We start from the raw sequence: 20,178 nt of genomic DNA, 5'->3' as shown, positions 1-20,178 counted from the left end.
TACCTTTCATGAATCATTCACCTCACAAAAATCTTCGTTAATCGAACTACTGCAATACAGCGAGCGCCAATACTGCCAGCTAAATAAAAGATTCTAACTACCGAAGGCACTAACTACTGATAATCATGGTCACCAAATGACAGATTTTGATAGAGAACAAACAATGTATTTACCTATATAATGTTCAAAAGTAATATACATATATATATATATATATATATATATATATATATATTACTTTTGAACATTTACCTATATAATGTTCAAAAGTTATATATATATATATATATATATATATATATATATATATATATATATATATATATATTACTTTTGAACATTATATAGTTATATATTATATAGTTATATATATTACTTTTGAACATTATATAGATAAATACATTGTTTGTTCTCTATCAATATATATATATATATATATATATATATATATATCAGTTCATGACATGCAGTCTTACAAATTTCCTTTTTCTGATGGACACACGTCCAGATCTTTCACTCTCAAAATTCTGCCATCTCTCTCCCCACATCCACCACTGCTGGCGGCTCACCTCCACAACGCCACACGCTGTTCACATCCAGATGCCCAAGACTACAACAGCAAATATTCCAATAATGCCAAACAGCCACATATTGCACACAGCACAGTCAGTCATTTTCATACAGAACACTACGTGGCGTTACCAAGGTAACATAAAAACCTAAACAGCCTTCTTACAACACATCCATGCCCGAGGCAGGATTCGAACCTGCGACCATAGCAGCAGCACAGTTCTGGACTGAAGCGCCTAGAACCGCTCGGTCACAGCGGCCGGCAAGAAGCATGGGTCGCAGCATAATAATAATAATTTCATGTGGCTCATTGGCCTGGTGCAAGTCCTTTAATCGGATGTCAGTTGGGCGACTTGTGTGTCACTAACCTACTCAGCTGCCAAACTTGAAAAAGTGAACTTACAGTTAACGTGGGATGAGGACCACTTGTCAGTCCCGGCGACTCCTCACATCATTGACACGTGAAGGTTACATTAAAATGAAGACTGAAAGATCCATGATCTAACCGAGATTACCTCTCGAGTTTCCATGCACGGAAATTTCTATGCACACATCCTACCGCCTCTTTTTTTTTTTTTATATACTTCTAGACCAACTGGTCACTCATAGCATCTGGGCTACTACACAAGAGTTTTGGTTTCCAAGGAGAACAGTGTCTAATGTGGAAATTCAGTATCGCAGAGACAACTTTTCAACATGCGTTAACTTCTGCCCGGAACGAACACCAGTGTTGGGCTGATGGGCGTCACGTCAGCTTCACTGACCCATATGGGGTGATCGACATTCTACACTGGGTAGGATCACCACCGATTTGAGTGTGGGTGTCAAGCCTCTGTTTCTGCCAAGAGCGTGTTGGAGATAAATGCATCACATAGCCTTCAGTACACGACGAACAACTCATATCCTAGTACCATCCCACGACTTGGGGTCACACCACACAATTATTGTCCACACCGCACTGGATACTGCGGTAAAATAATTTTTCTTGGGGTCGCTGGGGACAACTGATGGTGATACGGTTTGTGTCATCCATGCCACATAAGTATTGGCTAGATTCAATCCATTGTAATCGACGAAGGTGTTGTCTAAACCTTCGATGATTAAAAGAGTGGTGAAATATTATATTTTGATGAACCACGCGACCGCTACGGTCGCAGGTTCGAATCCCGCCTCGGGCATGGGTGTGTGTGATGTCCTTAGGTTAGTTAGGTTTAAGTAGTTCTAAGTTCTAGGCGACTGATGACCTCAGAAGTTAAGTCACATAGTGCTCAGAGCCATTTGAACCATTTTTTTTTTTTTTTATATTTTGATGATCTGGTTGAGAGATTGCAGGGCACTCTCACTTCTGATTTGGTGTAGGGAATACGATCTACAGTGATTTGACTTCATACATTGTGATGAAATGGTGGGCAGCAGTTTATGGTCTTGTTTGCGTGCACTAGGGAAAGAAATTCGGTAAGCTTTACCTGCATTCAAAGGAACAGTGTGGTAACTTAAACGACTGCAGTAAAAGCACGGCGTTGGTGGTCAACAAAGCGCGTTTTTTTCTGGAGAACGATGAAGAGACATTTCCAGACGACCCCGTGCTGCGGTCGTATTGTGCAGAAACACAATTAGCTTGGCGCCACGGACAGGGGCAGACCTCCAGGTATACAGACTAGCGCCGAAAAGTCGCCGACAGCGCATTGTAGGCCTTGTTAGCGAGCGAGCCGCCAAAAGAAATGTAAACGTTCTGCATATGTCCGTGGGACAGGAAAACTGGCGCCCAGACGTGCAGACTGATCAAAACATGCTTTGTCAATGCGATTTTATGGCTGTCCCCTGCAAACTTTGAAATTGACGCAATAGGGGAGATAACAAGCTGTTTATGGAGGGCTGTGCTTCCACCCTGTATTGTGTTAGCAAAAGACACGGCAAACGTGTGGGAAAGATGCCCCGAAGCTGAATTTTTTTCCGTTTTCTGCCAATTAACTTTAAGTCTCTGATTGGTCAAATCGGTTTGCAGTGCAAAAACCATTCACCAAGCTTAGAATGCCAGGCTCCAGCTTGTGATTGGCTTGTGTGAAATTGGGGGAAGTCAAAAAAGAGAAATGTGCTTTTGGAACCGAGCTGAGGAGGCAACACAGAGAAAGGGAGATTGGCACTCTTGTACAAGTCTCGTGTACTGGCGCTTCACTAGTAAAGAACTGCAAGTCTCTACCTAAACGGCGAGACTTGTGTCCTTTGCTAGGGTGCGACTTAGAGCCTTTGCCAGTCACCTTCTGAACCGTCAGAGGTACTGCTTATATCATCATAGTCACAGCGAGTGACGCGTGGGTGTGCTTATTTGTCCTGAGTCGGCCGACTAAACATTTGACGTATTCCGACACGCACAGTTGTGGCACGGAGTCAAATTGGTTTGGCAGACCAGCAAATTGGTCCACCTGCACACTGGAATCCATCGGGGTTTCAGAGGCTCTTAGGGAAGTACCTGTGTTCTGAATTAACCGAACGCGAGAATGCGTACTTGCATTTTTCGGGAACGCGCATTTGATAACAGATTGCTGCCGTCCATGACCAGTCGCCGAACGCATTGTAGTGTGCCACCTTGACCAGTAGGATGGTAAAGTATTTGCTGCTGCGACGTAGGGCTATAATATCTATTTCTCAGCACCCTGTTCTTTCGAACCATATTTTTCTTTTTTTTTCTTTTTTTTTTTTTTTTTTTTGTACGGTAGAATGTAGATGATTGGTGGTGGCGTAGTTTGATGCCATAACCTGGATTCACGTGTATGAAGTGAGATAGAGCGAGTAGTGTTCTGGTTAGTGTCGTGTGTCGATCCGCAGCAGATCACTTTGTCCACCATAGATCCCATTTTAGTGAGGCTTTTGTTAAATACATATTTTTTTGTATGACGATTCTTTAATAATTTTGTTGTCTTGTCTTATTTATGATCAATAAAACGATTGTGAATGAGACTACAACTTCTCCCTGAGTTCTGATTAACAGTTCTGTCGCATTTTTATGGAAGTCTAGATCAGAAACATAAGGAGTAGCTTTTTCATTTGGTGTGGATCTTTTACTTCATTAACAATAATCCACTTGCAAGGTGAGATGTGACACTTCTTCCCCGTGCTCGCAAAACCAGTCCTGGACGATGTGAGCCATGTGAACAGTGAGCCTGTTGTCTTGGAACACAGCATCACGATTGGGGAACAAACGTCATACCATCGGATTGACCTGACTAGTCAAAATGGTCACATAATCATTGGCAGTAATGCAGCCTTGCAGAGAAGTCCGGGGGACCATGGAATACCATGATATGGCTGGCCAAACTAACACCGAACGACCGCCACCAGAAGATGAAAACAGTGAGCAGCAGCATTCAACCGATCAACTTTCTTCAATTGCTGCATAGTCCAGATTTCATGGCTTCAGCAGCCCGTTTTCGTGTTTCAGGCACTTGCATCACTCATGACTGAATTCCATCTCGCCCTGCGATTTCCTGCTTACAGAGCTCACTTGGTGTTATTCCAGAGCTGATACAAAGGGCGTTCAAAAAGTTTTGCACAGTCGTCTCTAATTTTTTTATTTTTTTGTGGAGGAGAATGAAATTTTTTGTGAACATACTTGGAACATTTAGCTATAAGTTGGTATATAAAAGTATTTTCTTTTATTTACAGGTGAGCCATAATGGACCGTGAAGTAGATGTCAGGTTGCGACGACGGTCGGTGATGGAGTTCCTCTTCAAGACCGGCGATGACTCTGCCACGTCGATTCACAGGAAGTTGCTCCCTGCTTTATAGGAGGACACAGTGGATCGCAGCAGTATCCAGCGGTGGTTGCAGAGGTTTAAAGAACGTGATTTCTCTCTACTGGACAATCCACGATGCGGTAGACCATCGACGGCAGTGAGTGATGTGAATAAGGAGACCATTAACCAAATCATCCAAAATGACAGATGTGTGACGACACGACAGCTTGCTGAAATGACTCGTTTGTCAGTGGGTAGTGTGGTATCACTGGTACAGCCATTAGGGTACAGAAAAATCTGTGCACGTTGGGTGCCTAGATTATCGACAAGAGAAATGAAAACGATGAGGAAGAATGTGTGCGAGGGTCTCATGAAGACCTTTACTGAAAAGTGGAAACAGTGTTTTGACGGCGTCATTACCAACAATGAAACATGGTTGTTTTTGTCAGAACCTGAGAAAAAAAAAACAATCCATGGAGTGGCGTCATACAGATTCCCCTCGGAAGAAGAAACCAAGACTTTCACGAACAGCAGACCGAAAGGTGATGGCCACCTTTTTCTGGGATCAGTGTGGTGTCATTTTCATTGACTTTTTGGAACCTGGCTCCACAATTCACCGGGACCGTTACTGTTTGTCATTGGGCAAGCTGCGACGTGCCATCAAGACCCACAGACCACAGCTTCAGGGTCAGCTCATCAGACTACACCATGACAATGCCAGACCCCATACAACCCTTATGACGCAGGAGAAAATCAGGAAAATGGGTTGTAAAATTGTTCCTCATACTCCCTACAGTCCGGACTTGGCTCTGTCTGATTTTTACCTCTTCGGTCGTCTGAAGGCCCACCTGCGCGGTAAAACATTTGATAGTGAGAAAGACCTTATTTCCTGTGTCAAGCGATGGTCTAAAAGTAAATCCCCAGAATTTTACCAAAGTGCATTTACATCACGGAAAGAACGTTGCGCCAGATGCGTCACAGCTGATGGAGGCTGCCATGAGTTGGTTCAATGTATAGCTAAATGTTCGAAGTATGTTCACAAAAAAATTCATTCTCCTCCAGCAAAAAATAAAAAAATTAGAGAAGACTGTGAAAACCTTTTTGAACGCCGTTTGTAGAATTGGCGATGCGGCATTCAGTTCTGCAGTGACTTTTGCAGCTGCCATCCTCTTATTTTCGTCAGAATCCTCTTCACTGAGCGTCAGTCACAATCACTCAACACAAATTTTCGTCTGCGTAGTGGCGTAGCTGATGACGTTTTTCAGCGTTGTCTGTATGCGATATAAACCTTCGGTACGATGCCTCTTGAAGCACCAAACGCTTCGGCCCTCTTGGTTACGGAATCACCCGTCATACGAACAGTAACAGTTTGCACTTGTGCGAATTCACGTATCTGCAGCGTAACGTACTCACAACTACACAGGAGACTGTTCTGTAGCCACATATCCGCACGTCTACGTGCGAAACTTGCATTTATTTCTTCGACCACTGCGTACTGTCCGCTTGGCAACAGCTTCTACGTCGCTCCCTGTCAACAAACTGTGGCCCTTTACACGCAACATACTACTCTTAATGTCAAAACCGATTTTGTTCTATCACCCAGTCCACTAACAGGCTTCGCAAGAAGTTATTAGTACTGTCGACTACTTGATTCTTTAACAGTACGGAGGCCGAAAGCAACTCGATAAGCTTATGGTTTTCTCACCTATGTAGTGATCAAAATGTACTCCTTCTAATATGCCTCTGAGGCAGTTTGTATCGTTAACCTGTCCATTTCGCATAGAAGAATCAAGCATTTCCTTGTTCAGTAAGAAAATCCCTCAAACTTTGTTTTCATGTTAGATACAAGTTAGGATATACGTGACCGAATGTCCAAATCCACTGTGATATTGTTATAATCTATAAGGAAGTAGTGATAAGAGGCGACTGTAACTCGGTAACACAGCGAAAAGATACCGTAAAAAAAATTTCTTGCAGTGTGGTAAGCTTCTTAAGAAGCCATGATCTACTCATAAATCGCTTCTCTGCTAGCGAATATTTGTGCTAATGGCTTCCAGTATTTTTTTTTCTTGCTACACTCAAATCAGAGTCCTCATTTGTTATTAACCATAAGTTCATAACAAAAATCGACCTTCAGTCCAGGCTAACGATTATTATTTTACCTCTTTTTTACAGTCATTAAGGATTGCATATTTTTCCCATTACATTAAAATTAAGTTCATCAGCTTACCCACAGATTTACTGAAGTTTATGATGCCTCCCTTGCAGATTTCCCGTACCTTCCCTTTAACCTTATAGTGTTAAGGATTATTATTCAATTTACCTCTACAGCTGTGTTGGCTGCATAACGGGTGTTAAGTCCAAACTGCATTGTGCCCTTCACGTTGTTATGCCTAACAAAAATAAAAAAATAGAGACAGAAAGTAAAACTGAACAGGATTGTGAAATATGATATTAAACATTGATTGCTTACCGGATTATTTTATTTTAATAATGTTATAAACGACGTTTAATATAAGTTGTAAATTCATTTTTCTCATAAAGTTATTTTTGGGATTAAAACGCATTGAACAGAAAATATAGATCTTGTGATTTTCATTGTTTCGTCCTTTAAAAATTTTTGCCTGCACTTTATGTTTCACTATGTATCGCGTCATGCACAAAAACGCAAACTTTCAGCTACAGGCAGGTGGAAAGTATCTTGTGTTGTTCTGGAGCTATTTTGCGCCAAGAGTGCAATTCCATTTAAAGTATTTTAAGTCATATGATCTGACATTACAGATCCCTAACCTTCTGCGTCATTTCAAACACCTGGGCAGCACATGATGCCATGGCCACCGTATTTATAGCTTTACGCATCAAAGTCGTGCATGATATAAACGTATTCGAATAAGCCTATGCTGTTATCAGAGACAGAAAATGAAGAACAGATATCTAATGCTTTCCATTGGCATGGCAATAACACTAGAATACTAACCTCAATTTTTCATTAAAATACATGAATCACAATGTTTCATCTAAAAAGTGTTGATAAAAAGAGGTGTCCTCCATGAAAACTCATGCTTTAATTGCAGAAGATTCTTTTCTAACAATCTTGTTATATCTAAAGGCACAACGCGATTAGCATAACCGAATTTTCCTATGTTGAGAGATCAGAAGGAGCGATCTGTTTTACACTGAAGTTCCAAAGAAAGTGTTATAGGCATGCGTATTCAAATACAGATATATGTAAACAGGCAGAATATGAAGCTGCGCTCGGTAACGCCTATATAAGACAAAAAGCGTCTGGCGAAGTTGTTAGATCCGTTACTGCTGCGACAATGGCAGGTTATCAAGATTTAAGCGAGTTTGAACGTGGTGCTGTAGTCGGCGCACGAGTGATGGTAGACAGCATCTCTGAGGTAGCGATGAAGTGGGGATTTTTCCGTATGACCATTTCACGAGGGTACCGTGAATATCAGGAATCAGGTAAAACATCATATCTCCGACACCGTTGCGGCCGGAAAAAATCCTGCACGAACGGGATCAACGACGACTGAAGAGAATCGTTAAACGTGTCACAAGTCCAACCCTTCTGCAAATTGATGCAGATCCTAATTCTTGGCAATCAACAAGTGTCAGCGAGCGAACCGTCCAACGAAACATCATCGATGTGGGCTGTCGGAGCCGAAGGCCCACTCGTGTACCCTTCATGACTGCACCACACAAATATTTACGCTCGCCTGGGCCCGTCAACGCCAACACTGGACTGTTGATGACTGGAAACATGTTGTCTGGTCGGACGAGTCTCGTTTCAAATTGTATCGAACTGATGGACGTGTACGGGTATGGAGAAAACCTCATGCATCAATGGGCCTTACGTGTCAGCAAGCGACTATTCAAGCTGGTGGAGGCTCTGCAATGGTGTGAGGAGTGTGCAGTTGGTGTGATGTTGGACCCCTCACAGTCTAGATACGACTCTGGCAGGTGACACGTACGTAAACATCCAGTCTGACCACCTGCATCCATTCATGTTCATTATGCATTCAGACGGACTTGGGCAATTCCAGCAGGACAACGCGACACCCTACAAGTTCAGAATTGCTACAGAGTGGCTCTAGAAACATTCTTATGAGCTTAAACAATTCCGTTGGCAACCAAACTCCCCAGTCATAAACATTATTGAACATACCTGGGCTGCCTTGCAGCGTGCTGGTCATAAGGGATCTCAACCCCCTCGTACTCTTACGGATTTATGGACAGCCCTGCAGGATTCATGGTGTCAGTTCCCTCCAGCACTACTTCAGACATTAGTCGAGTCCATGCCACGTCGTGTTGCGGTACTTCCGCGTGCTCGCGCGGGCCCTGCGAGATATTAGGTATGTGTACCAGTTTCTTTGGCTCTTCAGTGCAGTTACTAAAAGCTTTCTGAAGCCAAGATCGCATAAGTATTACATTTACAAACAACTGATTTCGACAGGAGTTGCTGTCATCTTCAAATCTTAAAAAATTTTTGTTGTAAAATGTGTTCATTTGGAGTTGGACCTCATATAGAGACATGGTCATGTTCATAATATTCTTTTTGATTTTAAATGTTTTATTTACTACAAACCTTTGTATAATGTGCTACATTTTATCTGCATGACAACTTGGCATGAGTTCCAACTCAAAATGAACATATTGTATAACAAAAAGTTTTGAAGATCTGAAGATAACAGCAAGGTCTGTCGAAACCGAGATTTTGTAAATAATGTACTATTTATGCGAGCATGGATTTAGAAAGTTTTTACTGTTCGATTTATATAAGTTTATAGAAGAACTGCTTTATCCAGATTTATCGTTTCTCATTCGAATGAAAGTTTCGAACATCACGAGCTCTGTGGAGCGGCAAGATGGTAACAGTTGAAATAAATGATATGCCACTCTCATTGTTTCAGAATCAAACTGCCTTAAATATAGCAGTCCATCATACCCATGCACTGTGGGAAACAACAAATAATCTGAAACTTCCCTGCAGATTAAAATTGTGTGGCGGACCGGAACTAGAATTCTGGACCGTTTTTATCGTTGGCACGTGCTCTACGGGATTAACTATCCAAACACGTCCCACAACCTGTCCTCTCAGCCTTAGTTACGCCAGTACCTCTCTTCTACCTTCAAGACTTCACAGAATTTCTACTGCATATCTCGTGGGACTGTCATTTCCTTTCTTCCGAGAGTGTTGGTTATGCAAGTTAGGCAGGAAAATTTCTGTGAAGTGAGGAAGGTAGGAGAAGCGAAGGTGCGAGTCGTGCCTGGATAGCTCAGTCGATAGAGCACTTTCCCTCCCTCAACAAAGGTCCCAGGTTCGTGTCCCAGTCCAACACGCAGTTTTAGTCTATCAGGAAGCTTCAAATCAGCGCACACTCTGCTGCAAAGTGAAATTTCATTCCAGAAATATTTATTTCATGTATCTTGACCATTGCAGACTATACAGGGTGGCGGCCAGTTAAGGAACATTTAAGGAATTGGTTAAAAAAAAATATATTTCAAAGGCTCCACTCAAATCATTACAAGTTTTCTCCCAGAACAACTTCCGTTGTGACTATGTGACAGAAGTTGCCTGCTTTTCAGAATCGAGGCAGTTCTTTCGAGCTAAAGCTGCTGACGAGAGACGCCCTGAGCCCTCTGGTGAAATCGCTAGCGAATTAACGCCATCGGTTTTAGCCAATAGCGTGCGTGGTATACAGGTCACGTGTGTGGACGCTGTATAATTCCTCAGTGTAGAACACACACAGTTGCTTCTCTCTTTTGCGATGCAGACCTCGAGCAGAAAAGACGTCTTTCTTGGGAGGCAGAGCCTCCAGCTCTGCATTCCTTGACCGGCCACCAACTGACTCCCCTTCCATTGTCCACTTAATTAGCTGTTCGTCCTCTTAGACTGGCCTCAACCTGGTACCTTTCTCGCTATGTGCGCCCATTTGTTCAAATGGTTCAAATGGCTCTAAGCACTATGGGACTTAACACTGAGGTCATCACTCCCCTAGACTTAGAACTGCTTAAACCTAACTAACGTAAGGACACACACATCCATGCCCGAGGCAGGATTCAAACCTGCGACTGTAGCAGCAGCGCGGTTCCAGACTGAAGCGCGTAGAACCGCTCGGCCACAGCGTCCGTCTCGCCCCTTTGTATACCGTACATTGAACTACACTCCTGGAAATTGAAATAAGAACACCGTGAATTCATTGTCCCAGGAAGGGGAAACTTTATTGACACATTCCTGGGGTCAGATACATCATATGATCACACTGACAGAACCACAGGCACATAGACACGGGCAACAGAGCATGCACAATGTCGGCACTAGTACAGTGTATATCCACCTTTCGCAGCAATGCAGGCTGCTATTCTCCCATGGAGACGATCGTAGAGATGCTGGATGTAGTCCTGTGGAACGGCTTGCCATGCCATTTCCACCTGGCGCCTCAGTTGGACCAGCGTTCGTGCTGGACGTGCAGACCGCGTGAGACGACGCTTCATCCAGTCCCAAACATGCTCAATGGGGGACAGATCCGGAGATCTTGCTGGCCAGGGTAGTTGACTTACACCTTCTAGAGCACGTTGGGTGGCACGGGATACATGCGGACGTGCATTGTCCTGTTGGAACAGCAAGTTCCCTTGCCGGTCTAGGACTGGTAGAACGATGGGTTCGATGACGGTTTGGATGTACCGAGCACTATTCAGTGTCCCCTCGACGATCACCAGTGGTGTACGGCCAGTGTAGGAGATCGCTCCCCACACCATGATGCCGGGTGTTGGCCCTGTGTGCCTCGGTCGTATGCAGTCCTGATTGTGGCGCTCACCTGCACGGCGCCAAACACGCATACGACCATCATTGGACCAAGGCAGAAGCGACTCTCATCGCTGAAGACGACACGTCTCCAATCGTCCCTCCATTCACGCCTGTCGCGACACCACTGGAGGCGGGCTGCACGATGTTGGGGCGTGAGCGGAAGACGGCCTAACGGTGTGCGGGACCGTAGCCCAGCTTCATGGAGACGGTTGCGAATGGTCCTCGCCGATACCCCAGGAGCAACAGTGTCCCTAATTTGCAGGGAAGTGGCGGTGCGGTCCCCTACGGCACTGCGTAGGATCCTACGGTCTTGGCGTGCATCCGTGCGTCGCTGCGGTCCGGTCCCAGGTCGACGGGCACGTGCACCTTCCGCCGACCACTGGCGACAACATCGATGTTCTGTGGAGACCTCACGCCCCACGTGTTGAGCAATTCGGCGGTACGTCCACCCGGCCTCCCGCATGCCCACTATACGCCCTCGCTCAAAGTCCGTCAACTGCACATACGGTTCACGTCCACGCTGTCGCGGCATGCTACCAGTGTTAAAGACTGCGATGGAGCTCCGTATGCCACGGCAAACTGGCTGACACTGACGGCGGCGGTGCACAAATGCTGCGCAGCTAGCGCCATTCGACGGCCAACACCGCGGTTCCTGGTGTGTCCGCTGTGCCGTGCGTGTGATCATTGCTTGTACAGCCCTCTCGCAGTGTCCGGAGCAAGTATGGTGGGTCTGACACACCGGTGTCAATGTGTTCTTTTTTCCATTTCCAGGAGTGTATATTCTCTTTATTTTACCTAATTTTCCGTTCTGTTATTTAACGGCAGCACTGGATACCCACTCAGTCGTCCTGACCGATCAACCTCACGTACATTGTCTCCGTAAGCCAGATGCAACAACCTTCTTCCCTCTTCCTGTACATGTACAAGACGTCGCACGCGGAACTGATAGTAATTTTAGTAAAATACATGACAGTCGCTATTTTTTATCACCTTGTTGCTTCTAGAATTATTACCATTATACTTAATCTGTCAAGTCGTAAGTTGAAGGGTAATGATTTTGACTCAGAGTAGTGTTCAAAGTGTCAATAATGGCATTCCCGGCAGCATGTTCATTTTCCCAACTTTATTCAAGAGTGCGTAAGACTCCGAAGTTGCCCTGTTCCATACAACTGATTGGATGATTTTTAAGACATGTTGCTGTACTCCTAGAACGATATTTTGCAGAAGATACATAAAAGTACTTGCCTCTCGAAATAACGATATTCGTCTATTCTATATTTTTTGGAAGGTAGGTTACTTTAATAGCTAAAATAATACCGTATTTCTTTAGAAAATTACGTCCTTATTGACACTATTAATATGACTATGGATGATACGCATTTGAATTAATGATCTGAAATTGGATCCTAATCTAAATGTAAAGAGTTAAAAACTAAAGCTAAGAAATAATAAGGAAGAAGATTTTACTCATGTACAAAGTGTATTTTTAAGCACATGCCAACAATGCTAGCTTGCCGTTGAAACTAAAAATCTCAAATAGAGAGAGAGAGAGAGACGAAGAGAACGACTCACAAATTAATTAATATTCCTCGAAGTGAATAAATATTTATTCAACTTTCATGACATCTACAGTACTCTTTTGCTTTTAAGAATTCACATCTGATCATGTTAATGAAACTATTGCAATAATTTTCATGTCTTGTATTCTTAAATGTCGGCTAGCATAATTACAGTTTAACCAAACGTGTGTTGGAAGATGGCATTTAGGGTTGTATGACTAAACTGAATCTCAGACCCAACACTCGACTACACGAAAATGGAAATCCTAAAACCACCCTCAAATCTACCGGTAGAACCGAATGTTGATAGCATCCTATAGAACCAAGACCTTTCTGATCTCCCCACGCCATTTTATAAAGACATGTTTGCAGTATTTCGCATCGTATAGACATCGCGAACGTGCCAAATTCAGAAGAGAAGTTCTCTTTGACTTCGAAATTTCACTCTTTTTTCTCTTTCTAGTGTAAAAAGGATGTAAAAGAAAAATGAAGATGTTTTAGATGAAGACCACTATGCCTTTCAGAAAGATAAGGGCACCAGAGAGCCAATTCTGACACTGGATTGATAATTCAAACAAGACCTGACAAAATTCAAGACACGTTCAAAGGATTTGTCGACAAGGAAAAAGCGTTCGAAAATATAAACAGTTGCAAATTGTTCGTGACGCCGAGAAAAATAGGAGTAAGGTATAGGGGAAGTCGGATAATATACAATCTGTACAAGAACCAACAGCAAACTAGAAGAGCAGAAGAGAACACCCCTCCTACTCAGTTTATACACGGAAAAAACAATGACGGAAATACACTGAAAAGCTAAAGAAACTGGTACACCTCCCTAATATCTTGTAAGGCTCCCGCGAGCACGCAGAAGTGCCGCAACAGGACGTGGCATGGACTCGACTAATGTCTGAAGTAGTGCTGGAGGGAAATTACACCATAATTCCTGCAGGGTTGTCCATTAATCCGTAAGAGTATAAAAAGGTGGAGATATCTTCCGAACAGTACGTTGTAAAGCATTCCAGATATGCTCAATAATGTTATCTGGCGAGTCTGGTGGCCAGCGTAAGTGTTTAAACTCAGAAGAGTGTTCCTGGAGCCACTATGTAGCAATTGTGGACGTGTGGGGTGTCGCATTGTCCTGCTGGAATTGCCCAAGTCCGCCGGAGTGCACAGTGAACATGAATGGATGCAGGTGATCAGAATGGATGTTTACGTACGTGTCACCCGTCAGAGTCGTATCTAGACGTATCAGGGGTCCCATATCACTCCAGCTGCACACGCCGCACACCATTACAGAGCCTCCACCAGCTTGAACAGTCCCCTGCTGACATGCAAGGCCCATTGATTCATGAAGTTGTCTCCATACCCGTACGCGTCCATCAGTTCGATACAATTTGAAACGAGACTCGTCCGACCAGACAACATGTTTCCAGTCATCAACAGTCCTATGTCGGTGTTGACGGGCTCAGGCGAGGCGTAAAGCTTTGTGTCATGCAGACATCAAGGGTACACGAGTGGGCCTTCGGCTCCGAAAGCCCGTATCGATTATGTTTCGTTGGATGGTTCGGTCGCTGACACTTGTTGATTGCCGAGCATTGAAATCTGCAGCCATTTCGAGGAAGGGTTGCACTTGTGTCACATTGAAAGATTCTGTTCAGTCAATGTTGATCCCGTTCTTGCAGGATCTTTTTCCGGCGCAACGGTGTCGGAGAGTTGATGTTTTACCGGATTCCTGATATTCACGGTAGTCTCGTGAAATGAATGTAAGCGTAAATCCACACTTCATCGCTACCTCGGAATGCTGTGGCACATAGCTCGTGCGCCGACTATAACACCACGTACAAACTCACTTAAATCTTGATAACCTGCCTTTGTAGCAGTAGTAACCGATCTACCAACTACGCTAGGCACTTGTTTTCTTATATAGGAGTCACTGAGAGCAGCGCCGTATTCTGCCTTTTTATATATCTCTGTATTTGAATACGCATGCCTATACGAGTTTCTTTGGAGGTTCAGTGTATTCTGACGGAACGGACGGGGGTGGTAAGCAACAATTTGCGACTGTTCGCTGATAACGTGGTGTACCGTGAGGTGTCGTTGTTAACTGTAAGAGGATATAAGATTAGTTAGACAAAATTTGTAGTTAGTATGATGAATGGCAGCTAGCTGTAAATGTAGAAAAATGTAAGTTAATGCAGATGAATAGGGGGAAACAAATCCATAATCTTATTCGTAGGGTGCTGCTTGACACAGTCACGTCGATTAAATATGAAATGGAATTCGCATGTATGGATTGTAGTAGGGAGGGCGAATGATCGACTTCGGTTCATTGGAAGAATTTTAGGAAAATGTGGTTCATGGAGACCGCATACGGGGCACTAGTGCGACTCATTGTTGAGAACTGGCTGAGTGTTTGCGATCTGCACCGGGTCGGATTAAAGGAAGATATCGAAGCAATTCACAGGCGGGCTGCTAAATTGGTTAACAGTAGGTTCGAACAACACGGAAATATTATGCAGATGCTTCGGGGACTTAAATGGGAATCACTGGAGGGAAGGCGACGTTCTTTTCGTGGAGCACTACTGAGAAGATTTAGAGAACCGACATTTCAGGCTGGCTGGCGAACGGCTCTGCTGCCGCCAGTGTACATTTCGCATGAGGTCCTTGAAATAAGACCAGAGAGATTAGGATTGGTACGGAGGCACATAGACAGTCGTTTTTCTCTCGCTCTATTTGTGAGTTGAACAGGAAAGGTGATGACTAGTAGTGGTACAGGGTACCCTCCGCCATGCGCCTTACGTTGTTTTGGGCAGTAAGTATGTAGATGTAGGATGTAGGCAGACAGTTCTAGAAATGCGTCAAAATCTGAAACAAGCGAAACGTCTACATACCAGACATCGTGAGTGGGGGCTAGGTTTTGCTTCGTCTGCCCCCCCCTCCCCCTCCCCCCCCCCCCCCCCCCGCGACGACTTCAGATCTCTGGCGTGCATCACAATTGATTGATCTCATCGACATACTCCTTTTACGCCCCTCCCTGGATGTGGAAGTTGTCTAACACCGCGTCGTTTCTCACACACCGATAGAAACAATCATTGAGCACAATAGGGCAGTCATTAAAACTTACGCGGTAATTGCGAGGACTTTCCCTATGCCGCACTTTTGACTGCATCCAGCGAGGTGGCACACATGGAAGGACGGCGATTTACACACCCATCTAGCCAGCAAGAAAAACTTTTTCCATGGTTTCCCTAAATCGAATAACGCAAATGCGGAGTTGGTTCAATAGCGTGTGCCCTATTTCCTTCTCCATCTTTTCCCTGTGTGATCTTCTCTCTGATGACCTCGTCGTCGACAGGATGAACCTACCTTCCTGCCTTCCTTCCTTCCTTCCTTCCTTTCTTCTCTCTTCCTTCCTTCCTGCCTGCTTTTGGTTGCTTAGAGATGGCAGGTTTGAGTACTGTGTCGTGAATTACTGCATGTTTCAAGTAACCTAATACCCTGTAGATCTTTCATACGTGAACAACTAAACGATACAACACGGAATATATTTAGGCTGAATGTGTTCCTAAGAAAAATATTCTCTAAATAAAATTGCATTGCTCGTCATTAAAAATTAAACGTCACGAAAAATAGAAAATAACGAGATTTACAGTACAGTAGAAAGAATACACAATTTTATTTGTAGGTGATTTAGGGGTAAAAAATGTGAAATATTTACTACGTCTGTGGCAGCAATATATGCATTGTGAACAGGACATCGAAGTGAGAAAGGCGGATTTCAAAAGCAGTGAAGACTCTTAGGTTGTGATTTGAACACGCAATTAAGAAAGCGACAAGGGAAATGCCTGATATGAAGCACAGCCTTTTCCGGAGCAGAGACATGGACACTGAGAAAGCGGGGCAAGAGGAGAAGTGAAGCTTGTGAAATGTTAATTTCGGGCATAATGGGGAAGATCAGCAGGACTGATAAAGTCAGGAATGGGGAGGTACTGAGAAGAGTCAGAGGATGTTGCTGACAGTGAAGAATAAGAAGCTAAACCGGATAGAACGTAATTTCAGACGAGATTGCCTTAGTAGAGACACTTGAAGGTTTTATTCCGGGGAAGAGAGGGAAGGGTAGAAGAAGGTACCAGATGCTGAACGACGTCAGTCGACCTTCAAGGAAGCTACGAAAAAATGAAGAGGAAAGCAGAGAACAGAGAAGCCTAGAGGGCTATGAAGTCTAAACTCGCCGCAAGGAAAATAACCAAAGAATCATATAATGATGGCAACAGCAATAGCTCTCATTTGGATTCCGAAGCAAAACGAGCGTGGATGACAGATTCAGAACGTCAAACGCTGTTTCAGTTCTACGCCACAGTTCATCACCAGTAGTGGCTGGCCAGTTTTGCCATGCCAGTCGCTCGACAACCCATGACCAAATGTTTCCATTAGATGAGAGATCTGGAGAACGTGTCGACCTGACTAACAGTAGACTTCTGACCGTATGTTGGTGGGCCAGAACAGTACTGGCAACTTCACGTAATGCGTTATCTTGCTGCAAGATGCCAATTCAGAATCCTTCAACCCACTGTTTTGAGAGTAAACTGCGAATACGATTTTGATGTGTTCGTTAATCTTCTCTTGAGGGGACTGATGACCTCAGATGTTAAGTCCCACAGTGCTCAGAGCCATTTGAATCTTCTCTTGGCACGGTTACTATTCAGCCAACGTCGACGCATGAGATTCGCAGCAGATGTAGTCGTGGACAAGGCTCTATACTGATGTCCATTAAAACTGCAACCAGTGAGGCAGATTGCAAAAGTTAAGCTGTCATGAAATCTACATTTATTGATCTTTTCAAAGCTATCGCACAACGTAGGTAGCAGTAGTGCCGTCTACAGCTTGTTTACAAGACGAGGTTACACAGTGAATTTCTCACTCAGAAATGGCAGAAATCTCGTTGACAGGGCACAGCAACCGGGCCTAACATGTAACAAATGCAATGGTTACTGTCCAAATAATCGAATACTCGAGCCAGAGGTGATCAAGTTGTGTACCAAAGGACAACACAAACGACCACGCCAGGTACTGGACTTGTGCGAAGATGACGAATGCAGTTTGGCACCGTCCATTCAACTCTGAACCTCCATACACGAATATGTCCATAGCGAGGCTGTACGCAGAATCGACATTCTTATAAAAAGACACTCCTATGTCCAGTGTAGTCGTTGGGCGCCCATGTCTGCTGCCACACCAAGGGAAGCAGTAAAAATGGCAGCCGTGCTGAGCATCCGTGGTTCTTCAGACGTCCTCATACTGTTCGTGTCGATACTGTCTCGCCGAAAACAAGCTCATTTCCTGGCTCAAGACACAGGGGTAGGACAAAAAATATGGGAACACCGCTAGAAACGCACGCTTCAGCATAAATGCAGATGCTAACGAAGCCAGTGAATGTGCTCAATGCGTTGCAAGTTGGTCACAACAGCGTTCCGTGCAGTTTTGAGTGCGTTATGTCACAACTAAGTTAATTCGGAAGTGGGCAGACTGTTGGTGCTCGTACAGTGGGTTCTTCTGTAACCGGGATAGCCGAAGTGTTTGTGCTTCGAGAGGCACCGTATCTGTAGTGTTGACAGAAGAGCCAACACCGTGTTACTAGAGGAGGCCGTAATGCACGCGTTTTAGCTCACGCAGGCTGGCGTGAGGAGGGAAGAACTATACTGACGTGAGGTCTGGAACATGACAAGGAATGAGAATTCAGAAAGCGGACGTAATTAGTTTGCTACTTAACTTTAATCCATTAATGATGAACGTCGCTCTTGACGGTACATGATTCACAATATTATCTGTTCAGAATAGTAACTGAATATGCCGTCTTGCTAGGTCGTAGCAAATGACGTAGCTGAAGGCTATGCTAAACTGTCGTCTCTGCAAACGAGAGCGTATGTAGTCAGTGAACCATCGCTAACAAAGTCGACTGTACAACTGGGGCGAGTGCTAGGGAGTCTCTCTAGACTAGACCTGCCGTGTGGCGGCGCTCGGTCTGCAATCACTGACAGTGGCGACACGCGGGTGCGACGTATACTAACGGACCGCGGCCGATTTAAAGGCTACCACCTATCAAGTGTGGTGTCTGGCGGTGGCACCACACTTAGCATTCCTTATAATGTACTTTGCGCGCAGATTGAATAAATATGGTGACAATATGTAGCCTCGCCGTGCTCCTTTCTGATTTTTGACCTTTTTATTTGGTTGCTGCATAAGTTCGTAGCGCCTTTATTTGAATGGTGCTATTCCGGTTGCTATGGGTTTATTTATGGACTATCACTTTTTATTTGTAGTTCACTGTTGCTATTTGAGTTAACATATTGTCATTATGCCATCTGGAGATAGTGAGTGGAGCTGTGGACGCTGTAAAATGGAGGTCAGTAAGGAAAATGAAGGAATGGATGAGCCCAAACAAAGCAGCAACTCCCCATACAAAGACCTCCGGGCATGCTCGAAAGATAATGGTATGTATCTGGCGGTGTGGTGTAATACGAATTGGTTCCCCGGGATGTAACCATCACTGCTGACATTTATTGCCCACATCTGAGACGTCTTGCAGACGCAGTCCAAGAACAACGACCAGGAAGCCTGTACAAAGTGATGCTATTCCACGATATGACTGTCTGTATTCTGCTAGACTGACAAAAAACGCTATACAGGAATTGGGTTGGAAAGTCATTCCGTACCCATCTTATTCACCTGACCTTGCGCCCTCAGACTTTTGCCTTTTCCGCTCTCTATCGAACAGCCTTCAAGGAACTCCCATTTCGGATGGAAATGCGCTCCGAATACCGCACGACGAGTTCTTCGCACCAAAACCGCGTGATTTCCACAGTCGCTGAGTCGAAAAGTTACTCCACCGCAGCCACAGTGTTATAAACAGTGAAGAAGAATGCATTATTTATGACTAAAGTCTCTGTTATGTGTGTCTCTTGTGTTAGGTAAACTTGAGAAAAATACTAAGAACTTATGCACCTTCGCAATAATTGCTCTGTTTATGGTTCTCGCCGTGGCTTCTCGGTCAGAATATAAATTCTGTGTGAGGTAAATTAGGTGATGTGGACCTCTTTCTGAGCACCTCCCATAATGTGCCACAGTCTAACATAACAGTCGCGACACTTCGCCTCGATTTTGTTGCCTACAGCGCCAGCAGCGCCCCAAGCGGCCGGTAGGTTGAACTGTGAGTTCGGCGCGATCGTGAAAGCGAATAGTGATTGATTATTTTGATTTATACAATGGTTTATACCATCGGGAGCGTTTGTAGCGCAATAAATTGCAGCAACAACAGGAAGAAGACACCACAGCTGTCTCTTTTTAGGTTTCCTAAGGACCCTGAGAGGTATATACCATCACGTTACTAAACTGTATCGTCAGGATTCACTTGCAAACTATATGTGTATAAATGATTATTGTATCGTTTTAGGAGCAGATCCCCCACCTTCTCCTTTTCCTTGAACACATCCGCACACTATA

This window comes from Schistocerca americana, chromosome 6, assembly GCF_021461395.2.
Source record: "Schistocerca americana isolate TAMUIC-IGC-003095 chromosome 6, iqSchAmer2.1, whole genome shotgun sequence".
Taxonomy (NCBI): Eukaryota; Metazoa; Arthropoda; class Insecta; order Orthoptera; family Acrididae; genus Schistocerca; species Schistocerca americana.
Note: the sequence above shows the minus strand (reverse complement) of the source record.